Source organism: Polypterus senegalus, chromosome 2, assembly GCF_016835505.1.
Source record: "Polypterus senegalus isolate Bchr_013 chromosome 2, ASM1683550v1, whole genome shotgun sequence".
Taxonomy (NCBI): domain Eukaryota; kingdom Metazoa; phylum Chordata; class Cladistia; order Polypteriformes; family Polypteridae; genus Polypterus; species Polypterus senegalus.
This window is the reverse complement of record NC_053155.1, coordinates 204,501,469-204,515,532: the sequence shown is the minus strand read 5'-3', so window position 1 is coordinate 204,515,532 and position 14,064 is coordinate 204,501,469. Positions and strand designations below refer to the sequence as shown.

Here is a 14,064-nt window from a genome sequence, read left to right as displayed (position 1 = left end):
GTGTTCAAAAGTGAACTTTTGAACGTGGCAGGACTCAGAGTTGAAATGGAAGTCTGATGTATATAGGCTGAACAGGACCAGAGAAAGTACAGTCCCCTGCAGCGCTCCTGTGTTGCTGACCACAATGTCAGACCTTCAGTTCCCGAGACACACATGCTGAGGTCTGTCTGTAAGATAGTCCACGATCCATGCCACCAGGTATGAATCTACTCCCATCTCTGTCAGCTTGTCCCTAATGAGCAGAAGTTGGATGGTGTTGAAGGTGCTGGAGAAGTCCAGAAACATAATTCTTACAGCACCACTGCCTCTGTCCAAGTGGGAGAGGGATTGGTGTAGAATATAGATAATGGCATTCTCTGCTCCCACCTTCTCCTGGTATGTGAACTGCAGAGGGTCGAGGGCATAGTGGACCTGTGGCCTCAGGTGGTGAAGCAGCAGCCGCTCCATGAAGTAATATGGTCTTCATCACATGTGACATCAGAACGACAGGCCTGAAGTCATTCAGCTCACCAGGACGTGATATCTTTGGGACTGGAATGATGTAAGACATTTTCCAAAGCCTCGGGACTCTCCCCTGTTCCAGGCTCAGGTTGAACATGCGCTGTTAGGACTCCCCAGCTCCAGCGCACAGGCCTTCAGCAGTCGTGGCAATACTCCATCTGGAACCACCGCTTTGCTGGTACGAAGTCTCCTCAGCTCTCTGCTCACCTGGGCTGCTGCAATTGTGGGTGGGAATGTCTCTCCTATGCTGGTATCAGCAGAAGGATGGGTGGAGGGTGCAGTACTCCGAGGTGAGAGTGGGTTAGGGTGGTCAAACCTGTTAAAGAAGTTGTTCATTTGGTTTGTTCTCTTCACGTCTCTCTTGATGGTGGCACCCCGCCTCAAGCTGCAGCCAGTGATGATCTTCATCCCATCCCACACTTCCTTCATGCTGTTATTTTGTAACTTCTGCTCCAGCTTTCTCCTGTACTGCTCCTTCGCCGCCCTGAGTTGGACTCGGATTTCCTTCTGCACGCGCTTGAGCTCATGCTGATCACCACCTTTAAAAGCCCTTTTCTTCTGGTTCAAAAGGCCCTTGATGTCACTTGTAATCCATGACTTGTTAGCATAGCAGCGTACTGTTCTTAGTGGAACTACAATGTCCATACAGAAGTTAATGTAGTCAGTAGTGTAGTCAACAACCTCCTCAATGTTCTCACTATATGATCCCTGCAGGATATACCAGTCCGTAGTTCCAAAGCTGTCTCTCAGAGCCTGCTCTGCCTCAGTGGACCACTTCCTGAATGAGCGTGTGGTTGTAGCTAGCTCCCTCACTCTTGGTTTGTAGTGAGGCTGAAGCAGAACCAGGTTATGATCTGCTTTCCCAAGTGCAGGCAGTGGGGTGGTGCTGTATGCGTCTTTAACATTTACATACATTAGGTCAATAGTCCTATTTCCCCGGGTGTTACAATCCACATACTGGGAGAAGGCAGGTAATGTTTTGTCCAGCATCACATGGTTAAAGTCTCCAGCGATTAGCACAAGCGCCTCAGGGTGCTGTGTTTGTAATTTAGCAACAGCGTAATGGATGATGTCACCCGCTATCTCCACGTTCGCCCGAGGAGGGATGTAAACAATAACAACAATGACGTGTCCAAACTCTCTGGGCAAGTAATAGTAGCCTTGCATGAGTCTTGATGCCTTTCAAATGTTCATACGATACAGTGAAGCAAAATGACAAAGGTGTCCCCAGGTTTTGTATTTAGCTACTGGAATTACTGTAGCCTGTTTTCACATCTAAGGAACCTTCAGCTGTTCTAATGACAACCTAAAAATATAGTAAAATATGAAGCTGAACTTCTCAGGATTCACTAAATCGGTTAAAATTTTCTAAAAATGTTCTCTATATCCTTTTGAATAAAAATATCTCTCCCTTAAGTAAAACTCCCCATTTCAAGCTTTGCTCAGTAAAATCAAACTGCTCAAATCTCAAGTAGTATTCATCAAGCCCATTAGCTAATTCAGAGCTGGAGTTAAAATCCAAAACCCTAACATGGTTATTATTTTTTCACTGATAATAGCCAGCTAAGGTTCTGTCTGATCATACCAAGCTCAAATTTTTGTGTGGACAATTTCTGTTCAATTTTATCCTTATAATCAAGCAGAGCTTTTTTAAATACCAAGTTTTAAATCATACTGAGCAGCACATGCCTCATTAGCATTGCCTTGTCTAAAAGCACTTTTCTTTTTATATAATAATGCTTATATAATAATGGCATTATAGATTTATTGATCTGGGGTTTGTTGATAGGAAATACCTTATTGCTTTTAGCATGGATAAGCATGTCTTCACAAAAAGTAACAAAGCTGCTGATAACATTTGAAATGTCATTTAAACCAATGCTGTTATCTTTAAACAGATGACAATCTGTTTAAAAATACAATCTCCACAGACTGTGACTGTGCAGGGATTCAAATCCCAGGACTCTGGAGTTGTCAGGCAAAAACTCTAACCACTGTCAAGGTCAAGTTGGGGAGCATGCACTGGTAGAGTGCGTTGCCGCACCCACTACTCGACAAAATAACTTGGGATCCCGGTTTGCAACCCCCCAGGCAGACGCACGGTCCAGTCCCACCCTCCAGAAATGACCCTCTTGGCCTGGTCCAGCCACTCGGGTCCCCAACAATGAGGATCTTACAAGCTAGATCACCCTCGGGGGAAATGCGCCACATGGCCGTAGTGCCATAACTGACACTCCCTTACAATGCAGGTAATGTGCCTTATTCAGGAGTCCATGAGCAATCGCTCATTCAACACAAAGTCAAACCAACGATACCCAAGGATTTTCCGGAGAGACACAGTACCAAAGAAATCCGGTCTTCGTCTCAGGTCACTGGATAGTGTCCATGTCTCGCAACCATATAGCAAGACAGGAAGCACCAGGACTCTAAAGACTTGGACCTTCGTCCTTTTGCACAGATATCGGGAGCGCCACACACCCCTTTCCAGCGACTTCATGACCCCCCCATGCTCTGCCAATCCGTCTACTGACTTCATAGGAACAGTCACCAGAGACATGAATGTCTCTTCCAAGGTAAGTAAACCTCTCAACAAGGTCAATACTCTTTCTGCAAACAGACACACTGTTGATGGCCGTGCCCAATAGGTCATTAAAAGCCTGGATCTTGATTTTTATCTAGGACACCCACAAGCCCAGACACTCAGACTCCTCACTCAGTCTCTAATGTGCCCCGAACAGAGCCTCCATTGACTCCGCAAAGATCACAGAATCGTCAGCAAGGTCAAGATCCGTGAATCTTTCTTCACCAACAGTTGCCCCACAGCCGCTGGACCCCACGACCTTGCCCAAAACCCAGTCCATACAAGCATTGAACAGAGTAGGAGCAAGAACACAACCCTGACGAACCCCAGAATCAAGTGAGAAAAGCGCAGAGGTCCTGCCTCCACTCTGCACAGCACTCACAGTACCTGTGTACAGGCCGGCCGTGATATCCAGCAACCTCGAGGGGATATCATGAACTCTCAGGATGTCCCACAGCGCAGCTTGATCAACTGAGTTGAATGCTTTGCGAAAATCGACAAAGGCTGCAAAGAAACTCTGCTGATATTCATGTTTGAACTCCATGAGAACCCTCAGTGCCAGGATACGGTCGATGGTAGACTTCTTAGGTGTAAAGCCATACTGTTCCGGTCACTGGTAGGTGAGCAAGTGATCACGGATCCTATTGAGGACAATCCTAGCAAGGACCTTACCCGGCACAGAGCAGTGTTATCCCCCTGTAGTTGCTGCAATCCAGACAATCACCCTTCCCTTTCCAGATAGGGACGACAAGTCCCAGTTTCCAGTCAGTTGAGATGATGCCAGTCTCCCAAATGGAAACAAAGATTGTTTGCAATGCCAGGAGGACAGCCTTACCACCAGCCTGGAGAAGTTCACAGCTACCCACTGTGCCACACAAACTATTAATAGATAGCAAGTCCCGTACAATAGTGGTGATCCAATACTGTATATGCCACAAACATCTACCACAAAGTAACAGTGTCTGAGAGTCAGTTTCTTTACAGATATATGTTTGGAATAGACATCTTAACTGATAAGATTTATACACTTTCCTAAGACTATATTCTGCTCTATTAATATTCTAATGAATGTCTTTGGACTACATCTCCCAATTATTCTCTTATAATACAATACAAAATTATTATAATCTCCAGATACTCTGTTTAGATGCTCTTCCACTACAGTATGTCTCTGTAGGATACTGTAAACCAAATGTCAAATGCTGTGGCCTCTCATAGTTTCTTAACCTGCTACTTTAAAATTTGCTGGAAACATTCTCTCTGAGATTAGCTGTGCTCTGTGTTTCATCAAGTTGTCTCCTTGGCAACATTACACTAAGCCACTTCAGTAAACCTTAAATTATATATACTGTACATCTTGGTAATTAATTAATGGAGAGACAGCACAGCTGCCTTCAATCAACAAATAATTCATAGCTGTTGCTATTTTATTTTGTTGTGATGTCTTTTTTTTTAGAATTTCTGAATGTTAATTATTAATTTATTTCTTTGAATATGGAATGTAAATAAATGATCAATCCACAAGTCTTTAATTAAGCAATAGTCGGAATATTCAACATAATGTAACGTTCTCAAACTTGCCTAATCTGTCATGTCATGTCTACCTGGATCTCACCCTTGGATTTTGTTTTGTCTTTCTTCTTTTTTATTTTGTTTCCTTTCTTTATTTTAATTTGCTTTCTCCTTGCTAATTGCTTCATTTTTGTGACCTACCTTTTGTTAATCCTTTTTTTAAAATTGATGGCTATCCCCCGTTTTCTGTTATTTATCATTTAATAAAGCAGTTTTGATGGTGGTGGGACTAAGTCCATTAGGGGCTTTATAAGAAGAACCCGCTGCCATTTCGAGTCTGCAGTGGCATTGAAAAGGATTTTCTGTGTTGACCTTCTTTTGGCTCTGTTTTTTTTTTGAAGTCTCGGGACCATTTTCTTTTTTGTGTATTTGACCTTTTTTTAATTCTTTAGTTTGAATTTGGATTTTGACTACTGACAAGATTCTATAAATTTCTTAAGGCCTTTCCTTAGTTCCTTTTCATCTTATTTGTAATTGGACATTTTAAAAAATTTTAAAACCGTAGGATATTGCTTTCTGTGGAATTTTGTTGTGTTAAATTTGTGACTTCTTTGGTTTTTAGACTTACTTTTGTTTTATTAAATTCTTAATTAATATATTTAACTGAATAATTCATGGCTTTTCAGCCAGGTAATTGACATTTTGTATTTCCTGTCTCATTCATGGTCATAGGGATACAGATAATATATTTAAGCAAAAAGAAGATAGAAATCTGAAACTCGTCCTAACATAAGTATGTTATACAAAAAAGTTTTCTGAAGTTTTACATTATTTATCTGACTGGTTTATTTACAATTTAGTTAACACATAAGTACACTATTCCTTATTATTATTATTTAGGACTTTACAGTAGCAAACTTTACAAATATATAACATCTAGTTATATAATGAAAAATTATGTGAAATGTGTTACATTTTTGCTAGGCTATTTTTTTTCTTCAAATTTATTGAATCCGTTAATAGAGATGAGTTAATTTATATACTGTAAATTACTAGCAGGGGTATATGGTACTGCCTGAGGCAGAATAATATGCACTCATTAAATTAAATTTACTAGGGAGTAAAATTTTGTCCTGAACCAAAATTTCGCAGACTAAAGCAACTGTGGCAAACATCTTTACATACCTGTGCCAAGGCCAAGAATACCTTCTAGGGAGACTTCCCCAATAAAGCAGAGGTGCAGATACTTTGTAAAGTTCCCCAAGAAGATAAATTCAAGAAAGAAACATAGCGTATGGTCTTTCCCTCTACAAATGAGGAATCTGATGAAAGTTGGTGTGGATTTGCACACTGGACAATCATACATTCAGCTTTATACAGTATATCAGGCGCGGACTTTATGGATATACATTTAGATTAGTCTTGTTTGATACTCACATACTTTTTATTTATATAGTTTTCTCAGAATTCAAAACCACACCACTCACCTTACTGTATACTGAATGGATGCAGAGTTTTGTTGAAGTCATTTTGACACAGTGGTGTTCTTTGAACTTATTTTACCACAAATCATTATTTATGCTGCTGCTACTTAAAGGGGTTAATGGAGATATTCTCCTGACGGACAGGGTGGTGGGCAGGCCAATTGCAAGAGGAAAAGTAATATCTATGTTTTAATAACATAGAGATGACGCTTATAGATTTATAAAAACTGTGTGCCTGAGGCCCAGACCATAGTTGTTTTTATTATTATTAAATCCAGGGTCTGGTTTCAGCTTTCAGGGAAAACTATTGTGTCACTTCACTCCTCGTTTATGTTTTCTAACAATTAAAAAAAAAAAAAAATTCTTCTCTTTTAACAAATACTAGTGCCCAATTTTATATGGATTTACATGGTGGCATTTTAATGTACAATGTGATCTTTGCTGTATTATTACACATGCTTGCTATAAAGTTGCTAAAATAATTTGTAGAATGGGCAACCAGGTCATGAAAAGCAGAGAATTGCACACTACTACTACTACTTCTGTGTTGTTCTAAAATTAGCTTCTTTATAAAGAACGGTAGGATGTAAACAAATAACGGATATCCCTCCTTTACAAGCACAGCAGATAATTCAGTTATTGATGACAAAATGAATGGGAGGGAAGCACCTACTGGTTAAGTATATCAGTTTAACCAAGCTTTACAGTCTTTTAGCAACAAAAAAATGAAGGAGCAGGAAGGTAAGGAGGCTCAGTGGCTCAAATGACTGTGTCACATTTCCAGGGACCATGATTTGAATTTCTGCACTGTCACCATATCTAGTAGGACTGTCCCAGGTTACTCTGATTTACTTCTATATGCAAAAGACATTCATGTTAGGTTGGCAAGCAATTTAAAATTATTGTATAACTGAAACTGCCCTGAGTATAAAGCAGTAAACCCCACTAGCTGACTAGTCCAGTGTCAACCCACCAAATCTGTCAGTTTTTCACAGTTCCGACTGAGATTTTCAGATCGAGGGGCCCATTCTGAGGTGCTACCTACTGGCTGCTCCACCTAGTACTTCAAAGTTTAAAAATGTCCTGCATATTTTTAGAAAGTGTCAAACCATTTCTACACCTAATTCTTAAGTTGGAGAGACATACATAGAAAAACAGTTTTTATTTTCAACACAATTTTTTCCGTTTATAGATGGTCAGATATATCTGTTTTGATATATTTCCATGATTTCTTATAATAAAACAGTATTATTTTAGAATGCTAAACAATTTACATTATTAAAGCATCCAGCAATTTTATACACGTAGTGAAACCTGTAAAATGTCCTAGAGTTAAACCCACTATAGTACAGGAAATGAATGATTCAATGAGATAACCAGGACGTTTGGAAAGGTACACTTAAGAAAATCCTTTATCTTTTATGTAAGGACATGATGATACTTTGTAGGCATAAGTGATACATATTTGGTTTGTTTGTAGGCACCTCTTAGAAATGGTGCTTGAAACAAATTGATTTTCATTTTCATGTTGTTTTTGTGAAGATTTTCAGCACCCCAGCTGTTTTTTATTGTAGTGCCATAATTCTTCCCATTTTGAATTTACAACTATCACCATGCCATTATAACCTTCTATTGCCCTGGAGAGATTGCACATTGGTATTTGTCCAAAACTGAGATAATCACAGCCGCTTTAATTTGACTTAGAATGCTTAAAATATGCTTCAGTAAAACCACTCCAAAGTAATTTTCACCTTAAACTATGAGCAAATTAAATTAAAAGCAAGCCACTTAAAAAAATGAAAATGGAATTTGCCTTCTGGAAGTGTGGATCTGCATCCCTAAGCCATGATGTCTTTTTTAATTGCTTGCACTGCTTCTTTACAGATTTTGTTCCTTGCTTGGACCATAGACACAAGTAGAAAGTAACCAGTCTAATCTAGTAACAGGCAATGGTCAAGGAATACTGCGAGTATACAAAGCTCTGCACAGAGGCAGTGGCTTTATTTCTCCTCTAGCCATTTGCCAGGGAGGGGATGACATCTGATTCCTTTCACTATAGACTATTTCCTACATGCATTTATCAATAAATATGACTTTTGCAGCTATCAATAAGCTTTCAGGTGATCTGAATGTGAAAAATGTTTTTCATTCAAAATGGCAGATATAAATTATGCATTGCTGTTCCATTTCCACTGCCAGCCAATATTAGCAAAATGCTAATAATCCTTCAGCAAACCAATTTTCAAAATGATCAGCTAAATGCTAGTGCAGTATTTACCGGTAATCAGATACTATGTGAGAATTAATGGAATTTTTTTTTACTTTTGTTTAGGAAGGGCAGAGTGCTGGCTCTGAGGCTAGGAATCTGTGCCGGCAATCAGAAGGTTGCCAGTTTGAATCCTCTAAATGGCTTGAAGTGGCTCTACTCCATTGGGCTCTTGAGCAAGGCCCTTAACCTGCAATTGCATCGTCCTGGGTATGATGTTAAGCTGCATCCAGCCCTGCAAGCAGCTCCTCCAACTTGCAGGGAAAACTTGGCGGTTGTTGGCAGGATTAGCACTACAGCCAGTATTCCAGTGTTGTGCTGAGGTGTCCTCTGTTGCACGGATGCACGCGGGTCCCAATCCGGGTGGTTTGTTGTGTGGAGGGTGCGACAATGAGCTGCAATCAGCGCATGCTCCCAATCATTTATCTTTGTTTACGAACGTCACTCTAATAATTCTAGTTACTTCATCTTGAAAGTGACATTTGAAAATTAAGAGGGACTCTTAAAGGTGGCAGGCAAAATCCTATAGATTACATTTAAAAATGTACTATAGACAAGGGTTTTACTGAGACAATAACAAAAGTTTTCTTTTCTTTTCTTTGTGATGCCCTAATATATTTTCAAGTTCCAACAAAAATGTAAATCTGTTTTGGCTCAATACTATGATGCAAACTTTTGATTTATTGATAACATAGCAGACTTACTGCAATGCAGGATGTGTTGTGTAACATGGGCCCCATGTGAATGAACAACTGGTTTCATTCTGTGGCCACTGTCATTTCAGGCAGTAAAACACACTGGCAATGTTTGGCAATGTATGGCTAAAACTTTTGGACAGCATGTGGATGCCCAGTCCATCTATGCATGGATTATGAAAGTACACACTGGGGAAATCTGCTGGGGCAGCACCTGAAAAGAATCAGCGTATGCAAGTGATGTTAGTCCTGACACAGTGGTTAAAGGGTCTCCATATCATGTGACAATTTTTTCACCTCATATGCATTATGTTAGGATTAGCTGAGAAGGAAGATGACCTTCACACACACACACATGACAGATACCCACACACTCACACTCACACACACACTAGGGACAATTTACAAAGTAGCAACACCAGTTCATCTAACCTGCATGTCTTTAGACTGTGTGAGGAAATCCATGTGGACACAGAGAGGACATGCAAACTCTACATGCCTGGAATGTGAACCATGCTCTTCTGACTGTGAGATAGTAGTGATATCTCTGCACTACCCTTGTGATGAATAATCAAGTGGAGATCTCCAGATCCACCAGACCCACTCTTAACAGTGGTTAAATCAGCAAGCAGAAACCTTTCTAGGTGCTAGATTTCCAAACTTTGTGTGCAGAGTAATGCATGAGATTGTTACAGTGATCTGCTATTCTCAGTTGCATTATTCCTTGTAATCAGTATTCTATTTTATTTGTGATATATGAAAACTAAAAATATTAATTCATATTATGATTAATATTATCATAATATTGATATTATATTTTATTAGCTACTACTTCAAAAGAAAATACGCTACACTAGGAGCTACCTGGCAACCGCCCTTTCCTGTTTCTTGAGTCTTACAGGTGAGGCTGAAGATATGCCAGCTGGAGGAATTTATTGAATATCATTTCTATCTCCTGCGGTGGGCTAGCGCACTGCCTGGGGGTTGTTTCCTGCCTTGTGCCCTGTGTTGGCTGGGATTGGCTCCAGCAGACCCCTGTGACCCTGTAGTTAGGATACAGCGGGTTGGATAATGGATGGATGGATCTTTTCTATCTCTGAAGCATCTTTAGCATTGCGATCATCACAATTGTGATTATAATTGACAAAGCAGGTAGCACACCACTAGAACCACCACAACATACATCTCATGGCTCAACAAAATGTGTACATGTTAAAGGAAATAGCTCCTCTTAGTATTATTATTTTCCACAAGAGAACATATTTTCAACACTAAATTACCAGCAGATGCATGTGTCAGAGGAGGACATTTTTTGTGCACTGGGTCATTCCATTTCTCTCTTAGGAAAAGAAACATGTAAATATTACATTTAAAACCCAGCAGATGAACAGGCAATAGGCACCCATTGTTGGCACTGGGGGTGAGAAGGTAAAAGGCTGTATGCAGAATGTAGGTATTTGCTGTATTGCAAAGGAGTCTCCACTTTGAAGTTTTTAGCTGGTTAAGATTACAAACAATACAAAGTTGTGATAACAGAACTGCTCCTTCCTTGGAGGATGTCTGCATTTACCTGACTTGGAAATTAACATGTTTGACAATATTGGTTTCTAATCAGCAGATCTGTACTCATTAATGGTTGGTAACAATACATTTTGTTAACTTGTGTTTTCATTATTTGTTAAACCCAGGAAATTTAGATGTGCCATTGTTTAATCCAATTGTCCAGAACTGATAATGGCAGGGACTGAAGGAGATTTAAACTTCTGGGCAGGAGAAGGCAGTGAGAGGGACAGTCCACTGAGAACACTTCCAAGACTCGCAGAGAGCACAGGGGCTCACTGGCAGACTGGGGTACATGGCTGGTGCGGCGTGAGGGACACGGATGGCAACACTTAACCCGAGGGAGGAAGAGACACCTCCGCAAGAAGATGGTTGTGGGTCCCGCGAGAGAGGGAAACTGCATGAAATGACCGAGCAAAGCTGGCAGACGAGAAGTGAGGCATGCCTAGGTCACAGCAACACAAGGAGCCCAGAGTGGAGAAAAAGAATGACGAGGAGACCCTGACAGGGATTCGACGATTTGACAAAACTTCCGTTGGGAAACAAGTGTCCAATGAACAAAGTGCATCGGTGGACAGTTGGATGATTAATTGTTGGGGTAACAGTGCACAAACTGGACTCTGCACCACTAAAGGTTGTATCCTCCAATTCTGTTTTTGATAGACTTTTAGAGTGTGGACTGTGTATTTTCCTTTTAAAAAAGGAATATTGTTCCTGATATTGTTAGATTTTGTTTATGTTCATTTATCTTTTTAATGTACTTATTATTGTCTGGTGTAATAGAAGTTACTGTTGCTTTTCCTGAAATTACTGTTGTGTCTTTCATTGTGTGTGTACTCACCGCCCAATTTAAAAAAAACCTGTGTGCTATTATCGGTAAATTTCAAGAGTTTCCAGTCTCTTAATAAAACTGGGTGGTATAGTCGGATATTTAAATGGTGTCTAAGTTAGATTACCTGTAAGTGTGACCAGACACCTATCACACATGTGCAATGACTGCATGAAAACTCCCTGACAGGAACTAGGCACCTTTATTCCTTGTGTCAATTGCTAACATTTTGCTGGTCTTGAAACACCATAGGTTTCATACAATTGTTTTGCATTTTTTTTGCCTGAAATTCAATTTTGAGCATGTTGCTGGCTCAGTACTAGCAAAAGCATAATAGGAGTGCATTAAATGAATGCTATATTCATTTTTGAATTCAAGCTCTAAAGAATGTGTTACCTGAATAGCGCTGACAGGTGACCTTTTTGTGCCCTGTAGTATTTATTTGTATGATCTGTAATTCATTACAGACATTTACTTTACTTTTATATCCTATTAACATACATTCATTTCATTGAAACATTTAAAACATTTTCTCTGCTCATTGCTTTTCTAATATCAGAGGAGTAGGTAACCATTCCTGAGCTACTGTTGCTTGTAAATATTTAACAATGTTTATTAACTGATTTACTATGTGTTAAATCACTTAGCTGCAGACACATGCCCTCTTTGCTCATTTTGAATTATCTTTTTTTGGAAGGCTTAGCAATTTGTTAAAATGTCTGGATCATACATGTAACATTTTGTTTTTTTCATTTGAATTTATAACTTTTTTATTTTCCTATTTGTTACAACTCAAACGTTTAAGAGCCAATCCATAGAGTGGTAAAGGGAATCAAGTAAAAATACCTCTTTTCTTTTTTTTTTTTGAGTTGATGTCAACTTGTCAGAAGGAAGACATTTTTTAGAGTTCTTTTGACTGGCTATGAATCTGCATTTAACAGCAAAAATAGTGCCACCTTGACAGTTAAAAATTTGTATCTCCTGTGAGATAGTCATATTCAGCTGATATTTTTTACCTCCCACCAGACATATTTCTTCTGAGAAGAGCCATCACTACCATTTTTAATGATGGCATGTTCCTAAAACTGTATATTGCTCACTGATATAATTTTAGGTTCTGTTTTTTGACTTAATGGAAGCAATAAGCAGTTATTGACCCCATGCAATCCTACTCACTGTAAATAAAACTTCACTGGATTCATTGTTCCTTTTTCACTAAAAGTAAACTTAACGCAATAGAGGTTTGTAATAAAAACATATATACTGGATTTTGCATTTTACTTCACATACATATATGCCTAAAGAATTTCAAAGTTGTTGTATTGCAATATACAGTATAAAGCTAATACGGTGGTGGGTTTCTTGCACTGTTTTTATATATTGGCAGGGAGTAGGAATGACTTGTAGTCTAGACCAGTGTTTCTTAACACAATGTGTGAGATCACAGGAAAGTATTTTGACAGCAGGTAAAAAAAAAATGCACTTTTAAGTGCTCCTACAGTAAATCACATAGAAATATATATCAAACCGATGTCCCCATTTCTCTTCCCGTCTGCAATGCTCAAATGTAAAAATTGTAAATACTAATCATCTTGCCTTGACAGCAAAAGACACACACACAAAAACTTTCACTTCAGTTTGGGTATTTCTTCAAAGCAAGAACAATCGGAGCATATAAATAAGGTTCAAAACTGGTGCACATCCTCATTTAATATTTAAAAACATGATTCGCATTATTAACAAAAGAGTGAAAAGTCAAACCCAGGCTTCAGTCACACTGGATTATCATTACTATTTTCCTTTCAACTTGAAAGTTGTCACAGGACATCCAACATCAATAGCATGTATTTATATCGCACATTTTAAAACATGAAAGTAGCTCAGAGTGCTGTATAGTCAAAAAATGGCGGTCTGAACAGATTTTCAATAGTTCCATAAATTAGTACGAAATATAAAAAAGCTGTAACTGCATTGAAAATGTAGAGCCTGTGCATTTCAGGCTCCACTTCACTACAGTTCTCCTAAACATTATGCCAGATACACAAACACCAAGACAATATCCACACAAAAGGAATTAAATTCTTCCCAGCCAAATTAGAAGCCTAAGTCATTCCCTTTTGCCATTGCTTATTCTCAATTCATTCTACCAGTTCCGCTGACCTTGCCTAAAACAACAGGAGTATAGTACTGTATACTTTCATATAAAGAACAAATAATTGGTTGGTTATTTTATACTCTACAGAAAGATAAATCATGGATGCAAAAGTTCTAGATATGGGTTAAAAAATAAAAGTACTGGCCTCCTATCTTTAATCTATTTTATTCTGTCATACTGTAACTCAACTTAATAATAGCATTCAGATTGTCAAACCTTCGAAAGACCCAGTTTGTGAAATAATAAGATCCTTTAAAATGATCAAGGCAAGATTAATTGTAAAGGCTAACAGCTTACTGTAAATTGTCCTTGTGTTGTTTTTTACTCGTCTTGATATATATTTTTGACATGTTTTTAATTAGGAACCAGCCTGAAAGGCTTATTTCTTTGTCAGAGCAAACCACAAAGGGTGATCTGAAAGATTTAAGTCTTCTGGTCTGTTAATTAAGGCCTGCAACACTTGCATGAGCAGCTAGGAGAA

The 14,064-nt window shown here is 39.0% G+C and overlaps 1 protein-coding gene across 12 annotated transcripts in view; it reads right to left on the bottom strand.

Annotated features, from left to right (window-relative positions):
- Positions 1–14,064, bottom strand: part of dmd (dystrophin) — a 2,654,580-nt gene that overhangs the window by 1,802,523 nt on the left and 837,993 nt on the right. The window lies entirely within an intron of this gene.